The sequence below is a fragment of the Patagioenas fasciata genome, chromosome 4, assembly GCF_037038585.1.
Source record: "Patagioenas fasciata isolate bPatFas1 chromosome 4, bPatFas1.hap1, whole genome shotgun sequence".
Lineage (NCBI taxonomy): Eukaryota > Metazoa > Chordata > Aves > Columbiformes > Columbidae > Patagioenas > Patagioenas fasciata.
Window position 1 is genome coordinate 68,398,731 of NC_092523.1, and position 13,275 is coordinate 68,412,005.

Sequence of the window (13,275 nt, forward strand, 5' to 3'; positions counted from 1 at the left end):
CCACTGTTCATCAAATTAACTTCAGAACAGTATGGTAAGAAACACCACTATTTGAACTCTACAGGTGAGCAGCAGGAAGAGAGAGCTGTACATCCACAGTCATAAATGGATGAGGTTTGTGACCTGCCTAGAAAGTGATCTCGGGACTCCATATCCCAGCATATCCAGCCATATGTATTCCAGTTTCATGCTCTAGGTATTTCTCTGGCTAACGATGACAGGACATGCCCTTTTGCTAAATCTGTACTGTGTGGGAACCTCTTCAGCTCTTATTTCTGGTGATGCTGTAAATAGTTGCTAACTATAGTAAGCACATGGGTCTTGGAATTCTTTAAACTAGCATTGTTTGAGGTCCTGTATGCAACCACAAAGTAAAGCATCTAAAATGTTTTCAGCTCTCAAATATGATGACCATGAAATGCAGTTGGTTAACATTTTATATCAAGAATCGACATTAGTGTTTCTTTAATTTAAATGACCTCATGCTCAGTAAAAACATTCTATTGTTCTATTTTATTGAAATTGTCAATGACTGAAGAAAAGCTGCAAGCATTTTACTGACTTTTGTTATTCTTGTTTTCCATGTTTTTCACAGATACATTATGAAATAACTACAAGATTTGCAAAGTTTTACAGCACTTCAGCCACCTAACAGGGAAAAATAACTGTCCAGATTTGCCACTGTGTTGCTTCAGACTAATTTTTTCAAGTGTTAGAGGTTAATAACACTTATTTCATCCATTGCTTGAATCTAATAAAAGCAGTAGGGCATAACGTTCTGTAAAACGAGGCAACAGAGGAAATAACACTAATGTTAACCTCTAACATAAATGTAGTGGTAATTACTCTGGTCTACTTTTAAAATGAATGCCTTTTGTAGTCTGCCAAGTGGCACAAAAAAAACCTCCTAGGTTCTAGGCAGCCATCAGTTTCCCAGGTGGAGAGCAATCTATGTTATTAATTCCTTTTTGAGCCATACTGCACAGTGACAGACAAAGATGTCACTCAAAGGACTGGCAGACTATTACAGATATAGAAAGAGCAATCCTTGGTAGCTACCTTTAATGTATGTATTTAAAATGCAGAGCAAGCTTCCTGCCAGAAGAAAACATTTTGCCTACTCTTCCTCTGCCTGAGATTCACACAAGTAAATTTGAGTAGAATGGGCAAATGATGTGCTCAAAATTAATTCATAATGACTGAACTGAAAATAAATGTGGTCTCAATACTATTTTCTTTTAAAATCAACTATTTTAAAAATTGTCTTTTGAGAGAATGCTGGAAGTACATATGAATACCATCAGTCACCTGAAAGTCTCCATTGACCTGAATGAGACAGCCCCAGTCTTTTTGTGTTGATATTATACATAGAAACTAGAATTCCACAAATATCTTCAAAAGTATTCTCACCTTTAAGCTTAATCTCTAGGTGTCTTCATGCAGGATAGGAAAGAACATGGCACTCAGAGGTCAGAGGCATTACTTAATGCCTTCAAACCTAAACAAGGTCCTCACCTAGTCCTGCTAATGGTATTAATTTTATAATAGACATCAGGTACACTTCTCAATAAAAATATTCTGTATTCTCAGCTATCACTTATTGAGCATTGTCCTGGTTTTGTTTCTCTTTTAGTGAATTTGCCTGTCAGCTAAAGCTTTCATGTTAGCTGCATTTTCCTGGAGAACCAGACACATGTTTTGGTAAACCTAGCAATGGAATGCAAACTTATCGATAAGCACGGATGGACATCTCGCGAGAGGCGCAACGAGAAACCGGTGACCAAGAAACTGACCAACTGTGTATAGCATTCCATTCACGTGAATATTTCATATAAAAGTGGGAGATCACGAGGATCTCGTCCTTTTTTCCCTTTTTCCTTATGGCCAACATTAGGAGAGGACCTTGCTAGTCGTCCCTGCGAACTGAGGCCTAGTGAGTGACTGAATCCAGCTCCAGTTGGCTGCAGAGTCCAATCCAGGACTTTGGGTGCCCACTCTGCAGTTGCTGAGACTTTCAAGATTGGTTTTGTATATTTTGTATTATTTTCTCTATTCTCATTAGTAACATTAGTAAAACATCTTTAATTTTTTCCAACTCTCTTCTCTCTGTCCTTCTTTCCCTCTCGATCTCCTGTCCTTAGTGGGAAGGGGGGAGAGGGAGGGGTAAAAGGAGGAAGTAGGCGGGAGAGGAGGTTAACAATACATCTGCCAGGGTTTTATTGTCACCCCGCAATCTAAACCCTCGACAAGCATATATGCACATGAATGCATATAGATTGCTTAACCAGAGCTATTAGGTCCAAACATGGACCATAATGCTTCAGCAGACAGGAAGCAAAGGACCTATGGATATGGGAAGGGAAGGAAAGGATGGGAAACTGGGTGGACGTTTAATGGTTTATCATGTTATTGCAAATAAAACCTAGTTGTTTAGAAAGAAAGAGGAGAGAGGAGGCCAAAATAGAGCTAAGCGTAGGAGGTGATTCAACCAGGTTTATATCAAGAAGATAGAACTTGACCACAACAGAGGGCTCCACGGTCAGAGCTGTGGTGCAACTCAAGAATGACTGCCAGGTCATAGTTGCGTGCCAGATAACAAGCAGTGGGAGCAGTTAGAAGAGCCTTATGGACTCTATTCTGTTGTATAAACATAAGTGTTCAGAGCCACTTGATATTCTCACCTAGCTTCCAATTTCCTTTCCGCAAGAGCACAGACCTTTCATAGACACCATGTCATATATCCCAACCCAATATGAATGTCTTGGATAAAAAAAGGTTCACATAACATCATAATGAATAGAGCCCAAAATATGCCACTACAACTCTTCGTATACTTCTTTGTTTTATTGCCCTTTCTACCACTGGAGTTTCCTGAACACTCAGAAGACAATATGTGGTTGCGATGATGTTGTTGTACTTTTCTGGGGCCCACCTACAACTCTGAACCACACTTCTAAAGAAATGCTCTCTTATCCCTCCCTCAGGCTCTGAAAGATTAAATAATGCTTCGATTCATTGAAATAAAAAAGCAACATGCTGTGATCACATATTGCAATTCTCCAGAACAGTTACTGTAGTGTATATCATTTTCTTCAAAATCCCTCTTATTAATGGTCAGGGCCATCAGACAATCCAGAGTTCTGAATTAGGTGCCAAGTATTTGCTTGGTGGCTACAACCTGGTGACTGATGAAGATGATCAAGAATGTTGCAGGGTATTCTTACTGGGAACAGATATCTTTTTACTATAGGTATTAACTACTAGAAACAGAAAAAGTTGAGTACAGGGTGATGGTGATTGTAATTATATTGACAAGGAGTTCTAAAGATGATGTTTCAAGGAATACTTGTTTAAAGCAAGTTATAGGACAAACATACAACAATGAGAGAAAATAAAAAGAACAGAGTAGTTGGTAACTTCTGCAGAAAGGCTAAAACTTGAAAAGGAAAATGAGAATGAAATAGATTTTGAGTTACAGGCTTCTCTGATTAACTTTGGATATAATATAGTGACTTTGGGCACAGAGTCAAAATGAAGAAACCTGCATTTCCAGCCAGTCCTCCATAAGCTACCTGATATGGAAGGAGACTGAAAGTGGTTGCCATGCTGCCACACTAATACTCTTCAGACACATTACATTCACTAAATTCTTTTCTAATAAGGCAAGACAGCAGAGTTCTTTTCTCTTGACATTTATGAAGCCCGCAAAGTGGAAACAATCAGTACTTTGTCAACACCTGACATTTAGTCTGACCTTTTTTTCATAATTATATTAGAAGGCTAGACTAGACCCCAGAACATTTGGAAACCAGTTGAATTTATAAACAGTAAAATATACTTAAATCCACTGTGCTCAACTGAACCTGTTCAGAGGAGGTTCCTCAAAATTTAGCAGAGATATTCACAAAATATCAGCAGCGTAAGGTAACTTTTTCAGGAAATAGACCCAAGGTCTGTGCATAAAATAAAAGCACAAACGTAATATTTCTGTTGCCGTCCTCGCAGACTGAATTCCTACCTGATCTACAATTATAAAGGAAAAGCACAGTTTTCTGAAAGCTTTGCAGAAAATCCTCAAGACATTTTAGGGATGGCATGTCTCCCACATAACACACTGATAAACTGCACTAGACAAAAAAAAAATCATTTAGAGTGACTGATTTTATTATATTTATTTATGTATTCTACTTATTTCATAACTTCATATTTGGAGGTCTCCTGCAAGACATATTGAAGTGGAAGTGTAACACCCAGTAGCTACACTGTATACAGGAACAGATTACATCTGTCTGCAGAAGAACAGCTATTCACATCTTTGTTGTTCTAACGATACAGGACAAGTTTGGACACACCAACACAGCTATCATCCCTCTCTACCTCATAGACTTTTCACTGTCTTCCAAAAGCAAAGCTGTACGCTGATTAACTCAGTCCTTTATATCATTATCATTTACTTTGTCAGCAGCTTTCCAGAGCTTCTTTCTGGATCGGGGTGGTTCTCTCCTACCCCATTAAAAGAGCATAGCCTGTAAGGAAGGAAAATATGACCTCTATTGGAATCGTGGGTTTCTACACAAAGTGTAGGAAGAGCTATTCCCCAGAGAAGTATTTGAACAAAACAATCATTCTGATGCAAGAAAAACAGAATTATTGTGGTCGAGCAGCTATGAAAGAAGGTATTCTGCTGTACCTGCTGTGAACAAGGCCCCTGCTTTAATTATGTCTGAAGCTTGGTGGCAAATATCCAATCCCCAAGTAAAGGGGGAAAAAGAACCAGTATTTTTTTTTTCCATTCATTTAGTTGGCCGATTATTCCAAGTCTTTGATACTCTGACCTTTTGTTCTTTATGAATGTGCCCTGGGTATACCTATAGGGTCAGCTTAGACTGACTGAGAGCAGTTAAATCTGGTTTTGTACAGTGTTTTAAACACTCTCCACAATGCCCAGCATCTGCCTCCTACCCTCATTTTACTCTGGCACTGAGACACCCTATTCCTAGCAACTGGTGAGAGCTGGGATTTGCTGGGTATATTACAAAAGCAAAGGTTTTTCTTCATGACAAAACACAAGTACAAGGCATTGCTAGCTGCTGTAAGACCTACTGCTTACATGACAGCAGTGCTGGCTACTGACTGATCCAGAGATGAAATTTGCCAAATAATCATGATAATAAGAAGGACTCAAAGAGATACCAGCATGAAATTGTTGGCCTATGCACATATGACTTGTGCCTCAAAGAAAGACCTCTGTCCAAAAGGATTATACAGTCAGCTTTTGGAGCAGGTGTCTCCGAAACAACTTCAGAAAGCATGACAGAGAAAGTAAAAAAAAAAAAAAAGGAAAATTCAAGACAAGATGCTTCAGAATACAGTATTTCAAAAGCCTAGTTGCGCTGAGGGATTTTGATCCTAATAGCAACCTTACATTATATGTTTGATATATTGTTCAAACACAATTAAAATTCTCTTAATTCAAGCTGAAAGGAGATGCTCTGGCAAACTGAAGCAAAACAAGTGAAAGATACAAGCATAGGAAAGGACAGGCCATTTTTGCTACTAATGTTAGCCTCTTTCTTTCTGTTGGATACATAGGGGACCTGGGAAATTAAGTCTCTAAATCAGCATTTAACTCGTATGACTAAAATTAGATCATACAAATAACCTGTGAATATTCCCCTTCAGGTTTTATTAAGTACAATCTTATTTGGTAGGAGTTCCATTATTTCCATGTCCATGAAAGAAAAATGCACCATGCTTCCTAACACATTAGCAGCAGGAGTGCTAAGCATAAGCTTTTCCAGAAGGCTTGGTTTTCAGACCTGTCTACAAACCACTGCACTTTATGTGATCCCCAATCTAAAACCAGAAAGATTTGCATATTCCTACCATTATGAACACTGTGTTCATTTCTTCTTCCCTTCGTGTTTTCTCCCCTGCTTGTATTTCAGCAGTCTTTATGTCCATTACATCCACTGCATTCAGAGGTTCTGTATACTCCCCCTCACGAGTGTATTTAGAACAGAGCTGAGCAGTTGCAGCAACTCCAGTGCTATTGATTCAATGCAATTTAGCTTTACTGTTTAAATAAGCACCTAGCCCTTATTCTGATAAGAACCTCACAAATAAATATATACATTAATACCTTAGGCCAATGGGCTCCATAAAGCAACTGTTTGGTGGGACATATCCATTACTTTACAAGTCAATGAACCCCAGATACAATAATTGACATCAAAATGTGAGACAAATGGCCCAATTCCTCAGTCACTCAGACAAAAGAGTTGAAAGCCTTCTGGAGGAAGCTGACATGGAAGTCCACAAACAATCCTATGGCCGCTTGGTGGCATGACCAGCCATTTTTCTCTAGCAGGAAGAAAAGTGGGAATGCTAAGTTTGATTCACAAGCATTATGAAGAACAGCTGTATAATTCACTATGAAGAACAGATCTGTAAGAGGCACTAAGTAAAATTTTTCTCCGTAGTAAATGCAGGACCACAAACTAGTTAAAACAAAAAAATAAAGCTAGGAAATCTCTAATAATTGTCACTTAGTGCAGAGATTAAGATTTAGATTGGAACCTATGGAAAGGATAAATACAATCCTGGATAGTCCCCTATGGAAAAAAACCAAAATCACCAGGCGAGCCACGATGACCCAGCCTCCCCTACGTACTCCGTCCAAAGAAGGCTAGCGAGAGGCACAGTCTAGTCGGAATGGAGATTTGAATCATTCTGGCTTCAGCTTTAGATAATCATGACATTTCATATTCAATGATTTGGGAAAATAATCTTTCTTTAAAACTGTTTACAACTTCAAAAGGGTTATTTAAAATTAAATCATTGGCATTCAATCTGTGGAAAAGTGTCTCAGTGCTGGGTTTTCATCTGTCCTGTAAATCTATCTTCATCTATCCTGCAGTAAAACCACGTAATTAAAGCCATCACTCATTCAAGAAGGTAGCACAGATCTATTACTGGACTCCCTCCTCAGAGGCCACTGTGTATTTCCTCCTCTTTCAATCTGCTGTAGGTTTTTCTGGTGCATGCTCTATGGGCAGATGTTCCAAAAGAATTACTGTATTTATTTCAACAAATTGCAAAATATATATATATATATATATATATATATTAAAAAAAAAAAAAAAACACACCACAGTTAAGGCAAGTAATGATGAAAAAAAGCCACAAGTTTTGCTACATCTGTTTTTGTTACACACGGTAACCACGGAGATGAAAATATCCACAGCCCTTGGTTCTGCTGCTCATAACAAAGTGCTTCTGCTTTAGACACTGAATGGTTTCATTTGATTTTTTTAAGAGACTGAAAATAAACACAATCTCTATGCATAGTTTCCTCTGTTTTCAGGAACTATGACCTTTGACTTCTGTAAATCTATTTAAAGCTAATGTCTAAAGATCTGTTGTTCCAAGGATGTACAAAACATACCTAAGATTTATGTAACAATAAATCTTTTCTGGGCTTTCCTTTGCCAATTTTATTTCATTAAGCAAAGCTAGTAACCAAAAGAGTGGTACATCTTCTGGAAGCTGTCTAGTGGGTTATTTATTTTAACACAAACAAGCATTTGTTTATATCTCATATTAATGTTGAAGGCAGGTGAAGACATAAGGATTTACTGTTACCCATACACATGTGCAGCAGCACTTCAAACAAGAGTTATTATTATAAAAACTCACTTAATGCCATGATACGCATTCATCTCTGAAAACAACCCCATTAAAATAATCCAGATATGAAGCATGGGCTACTGCACACAGCACTCTTGAAAACAATATTTTCTGCCTCTCGAAACTCATGGGAAATTTCATGATATTACCATTTTAAGACTCAGTTTTTGAAAATGTCTTGATCCTCTTATTGTAACCTTAAGCCAACATCCCTACTTCTACCATCCTCAGCCTATCACTTACTTAAACTGTCCTAAAATAATATATTAAAAAAAAAAAAAAAACACAACACAAACTGACACAATCATTACAAATTGGTAGCAGACAGTAGATCAGAAGAAATCAGCTGAAGATATTTTTGTTCAAGTCTACTTCCAAAGCAAGAGCCACTAGTCCGTCTAGAATCACCTATGACAAGTTGAGCTAACTAGCACAAGGTCCAGCCTACATCACTAAAGCATATTTCTGGTTAGATTGTCACACCTGGTCATTCATAGATACACTATTGCTTCAAAACAGCTCACTACCCAAAGAAAAAAAAAAGAAAAAAAAAAAAATCTATACTGATTGGGACAAAAATTACATAGTAATAAATAAATGAATCAAACTGTTTAGGCAAAAGTTTATTATATGGGAAAAGGCCACAAAACCACATCCAAAAAAAAAGACAATAACTAGATTAAACCACCAGCTGGGTCAAAACTAAGACAGCAATGGAGGAGAAAGGTTACATTACATACATAACTCATGGAAAAATAGCAGACTATGATCCATAGAAACTGGGAGTTCCACAGTGTAGAAAACTGTCAATGAAAGCTTAGAAATGAAGGACAGAAGTGCTAAGAATAACGAATAATAAAGCAAACATATTACTGGATGAAGTTTACAATCAAGGAAAATGCTAAGTGGTATCAGCTAGTTCCAAACACTTTAAAACCAAGTTAACAGGCACAGATTCCTAGAAGACTTGGCTGACTATACATATGACCTGATGAAGTTAATTTTTAATAGATTTTTTAATAATGAGGAAATTCAAAAAGACTGGAAGAATGCTGATGATTTGCCAGTAGCCACAAAGGGCAAGCAGGATGACCCAGGTAATTACAGGCTGGTTAGTATGGCATATGTTTTAGGCAAAATAAAGAAAAACCAGTAAGGGATTGAATTGATAAAGAACTCAAGAACAGGAACATAATTACTGTCAGTCAGCATGTTTTTATGGAAAGTAGATCCTGTCAAACATATCCTATCACATTCAAAATTTTGAGGAGATTATGTGTTTCATTAGCAGAAGCAACTGGACAGATACAACAACCTTAGACTTCTGTAAGAAAGGCACACCTGATTTGTTTAGCACTATCCAATATCAATGAGATACATATCAATGGATTAAGATCTAGCTTAAAATAATTTCTCAGTGAGGAACAGTCATTCAGTGGAACTTTCCTAGCAGAAAACATGACAAATTGGTGTTAGGTCCAATGCAATTCAACATTTTAATGTGTGATTTATAAGTATTAATCATTATTGAGCTGCATAGCGAGGCTTGCAGAGACAGAGAAGCATATGTGGAGGACTGGGAACAGCAAGTTGGTGTTGGATGGACAGCTAAAGAGGGCAAGCTGTTCCTATACACAAAGCTGTGAAAGTGGTGGCAAGATGTTTAAACTTGATGCAGCACCAGATGAGGAGCCAGCAGAGACACACCAAAGAAGGAAGCAACATGACTGAGCTGACAAGTAAGGAAAGAGCTTTGCAGATGCATTTCATATTCACTGGGAAATGTCCTGTTTCTTTTTGGAAAGCCAAAGTAGTAGATGTCACAACAGTCAGGGACACATAGAAGGAAAATCTGCAGGTCTATGTGGATTTCTAAAAAAAATTACTTGGCTCGTGCTGCCAGTATTGCTCATTGTTAGATTTGGGAACAGATGTTTAATTGATGAAAATCAGAACAAAGCTATATGAATTTCAGTGAAGATACAGCAGCTGGTGAGTTTAGCTATGTTTCTCATTAACTAACAACATATCATCAACAAATAGCACACTTTGTACATTTGCAGCACTAAAGAACTATTGTTGTTAGAGTGAAAAAGTTATTTTCTTGTTAAAATGAACTAAGTTAGCTGATGTTTCCTGCCTTTCACAACTTTGCTGCTGACACTGATAGACATTTCAACTGGCTTTAGCTTGGTAAATATTTGATATTTTATCAAGTATTATGTCATTCTCAGAATATGGCTCACAATCTTGTTGCTTAAGTTTCTAGGGCATGCATTAATCTATTGGAAATTGACATACAAGTTTGATTTCCGTTAAAAAATATGAACCAGAGCAGAGGATGAAGAACTCAATTTATAACCGCTAAAACTGCAAGAAAAATACAACTGAGAACAATGTTGGCATTCCTCTAACTAGCAGATATATGTGTGGTTGTGGTTAGAAGAGGGAGGGCAAAGTGGAGGATTTTCCAAAGTAACGGAATATGAATTTTGCAGTGATTTATCTGGCCCTTCTATTCATAGAGTTTGTTAACTCCCTAAATAAAATAAGTACAGAAGATCATTTGCATTTTAAATAAAAGTTTTTTGCCTGGGGATCTCAACTCATTAAGCAAATGAGCAAATAATTGTGTACAAAACACAGCTAAAAGACGAAACTTAATACTAGCGGAACATCTTCAAATTGTAAGGCTACACCACATGACTTTCTGGGAGGCCTTCAAGCCTTACAATATTATTTCAAAATATGAACATTTTCTTTAGTCTTTGTTTCTTTCTTCTAGTCTCCGCATTTACATGGTGAATCTTACTTTATTTAATGTTTTTCTTAAGAGAAGCCTTCATGAAATGCTAACTGAAATGTCTCCAAAACTGGCCTACTTCTAGTCTTCATACACACACACAAACTACAGACATGCTTGTATGAGAGAGTAAATTCAAGTTGTGTCCAGCAGTTTTTACTAAAAACAGAATAAAGAAATAAGTATATAGCTTCATAATTAATAGACTTTTTTTGTTTGTTTCTTTCCATAACTATGGCACAGGGTGTTTTGTTCTTTCCTCATGTTTCCTTCACTAATACCTTATTCTACATGTGTATGTTGTACAAACACACAATCCAGATAATAGCTGGTACGGTACAACCTAGAGATGGTTCTTTGTCCTATCCTCATCCTTGCCTGTGTAACCAGAAACCCTGCAAACTTTACCTTCTTTTTCCTGGTATTTTTACTCTGTCTTCATTTCTAAATTTCTTGTCCAGTCTATTACTGTTTTCTTCACTCTCAATATGCAAAATACAGCCAAAGTTTGTCTTTTTACCTCATCAGTTTGGCTGTATTGATCTTCTTTTTTAGCTCTTCCTAATCATCTGTTGCAAACTTAAATTTAAGTTTCTTGTCATCAGCTTCCAAGTTCTGTGTTACTATCCCTTTACTCTATCTCTCCTTGTCAAGTTTTGTGTTGCCGTCCACATAGGCTAATGTTCAGTCTTGCCTACTAGTCTGTCAGGCATTCACAAATCACCTCTATTATCTGTTTCTCAAGCATGTTCTCTGATAGAACAAGTTTCTGAGCCATATGCATGGTTCTTCCCCTACTGATATTTAATTTATTATTGAAAACTCACCTCTCCTCTGTTGCTTACAATTAAATGAGACTACTTGTATTAAAAATTATTATTATTATTATCAACAATAATAATAATAATAATTATTATTATTATTATTTTTATATCTTAACCCCCTATTAAATCCCTGATATTTTACAGGAACTTAGCAGATGCATTTGAGAAGACATGCATGAAGTCAGGAAAGGGATCTACAGAATTATACAGAATAATAAAATGAAAATAAAGAAATTGTTTAGCTATAACTACACTGGTAAATTCAGAGCTTCTTAAGCCTGGAAAGTACCATTAGTTCACCTATTGATGACTTCTACCATTAGATCATCCAGTGTGACTTCCTGTCATTGAATTTCACTTCAGAATCCTACAGCAAACTCTCTGAAGGCTAAATAGTGCACCACAGGCCTTCAATCAGGGAGACATCAATACACCATTTCCTGAGGCTCCCAAAGTGGCAGGGAATTGGTTAGATGTGCCCAAACTATCCTCTCAGAAAATGTATGGTGTGGAGGCCAGTAATTGTCATTCCTTCTCGATCTCTGCTGATTCCAGCATTTCCCAAAGCTTTACCACTTGCTGGGTGTAAACTTAAGCTTGTCAGGAAGAGATGTTGAATAGTATAGAGATGCCAGACCGGCAATGAGAATCAGAGACACTCAATTTGTATTTTTCTCTACAGGAATTCCCCTCTGCTTCTCACGACTCAACAAAATAACCAGACTATCTCTGCTCTGCTTTCCAATAAGTTTGGAAATAGGAGATAAATAACTCTAAGCTTTTCAAATCTCATAAATTTACAATTTTTATTCAGGTCCAAAATTAAGGCATTTGTTCCCAAAAAATTGTGATGGGTAGTTAACCATATACACATAGTTACACAGCCGAACAGAAGGGCTAAGGTGCCTCTTACAATATACAGTTAATTTTGAAAGAGAAACACATTGTTTATTGTATGGATGAGGATCACTATTCATTTTTAAAAAATATGATTATGAAGACATAAGGATTACCAATTAGCAATAGCAGCAGCAACTCTGGTCAGGAAATATCTTAAAATATTAATAAGCTTGTACACCTAGATGGAGATACAATATCACATCTGCTCAAGCCATTATAAAGTCACAGAAATACATTTGTATTGAACACTTACAGTTTCTTGCTTGTCTTCTTCCTGTTCTTCATTGATTCCATAATGTGTTGGCATTGCTGAGCAACGTACTTGGGAAGTACAACTGAACACAGTTTTGGAAGCTAAAGAGAATTAAAAGAGAGCCTGACTTAGCTTGCAGTAATGGCAATAAACAAAAAAAAGAAAAAGACCTGGTGAAAGAACTGTTTTTCTATGGAAATACTAGCCACATTCTTTGGTTCTAGGGAAGAATGTCGATATCAAAGTAGCTTGACATTTAGGAAACATTTAATTCTCATGAGTGTGGCTTTGTAAGAGATCTACAATGTCCTGCCTAATAAATATTTCAGGTCAAAGTAAATAAATTAGGGTGGTAGCATCATAATGGTTTAATTTTATAATCTGCATATAGACTTAGAGCACTGCAGTAGGCTTAATCTGATTTATCTATGCCTGTACCAATATCCATCCATTCAGCATCTCACAATTCAATCAAGTTAGGAAAACAAAACCCTGCACACTACATTAGTTTCCATGATACAGCTTAGGAGTACATTGAGGGACAGTTTCTAAATGCTACCCTTGTCAGGGTATCTGAAAAGATCTGTAAGACCAGTGATGGCCTTCCCTTAGTGGGAAATCCGACAGTAAGTGTTTAAAGGCTAGGGAGGAAGTGTTTCAGTCTTTTATGGTGAAAACACTGCAGGGAGGAGAAGCTACCAGCAGAATAGGAAGCAGGATTATGGATGCACCCATGTGTGTGCTGAGCATGGAGTGTGCTGAAGCTTGATTTATCGGGGTACAGAACTGCTATGGCAAGGTGCTCT

At 37.1% G+C, this 13,275-nt stretch overlaps 1 long non-coding RNA gene across 1 annotated transcript in view; it reads right to left on the reverse strand.

Moving 5' to 3' along the window:
• LOC139827942 (uncharacterized) overlaps window positions 1-12,567 on the reverse strand; it is a 98,125-nt gene extending 85,558 nt beyond the window's left edge. The window contains exon 1 of the long non-coding RNA XR_011739082.1: window positions 12,470-12,567. This is a non-coding gene — a long non-coding RNA (uncharacterized lncRNA). The remainder of the gene's footprint in view (window positions 1-12,469) is intronic.
• Between the last annotated feature and the right edge of the window lie 708 nt (window positions 12,568-13,275).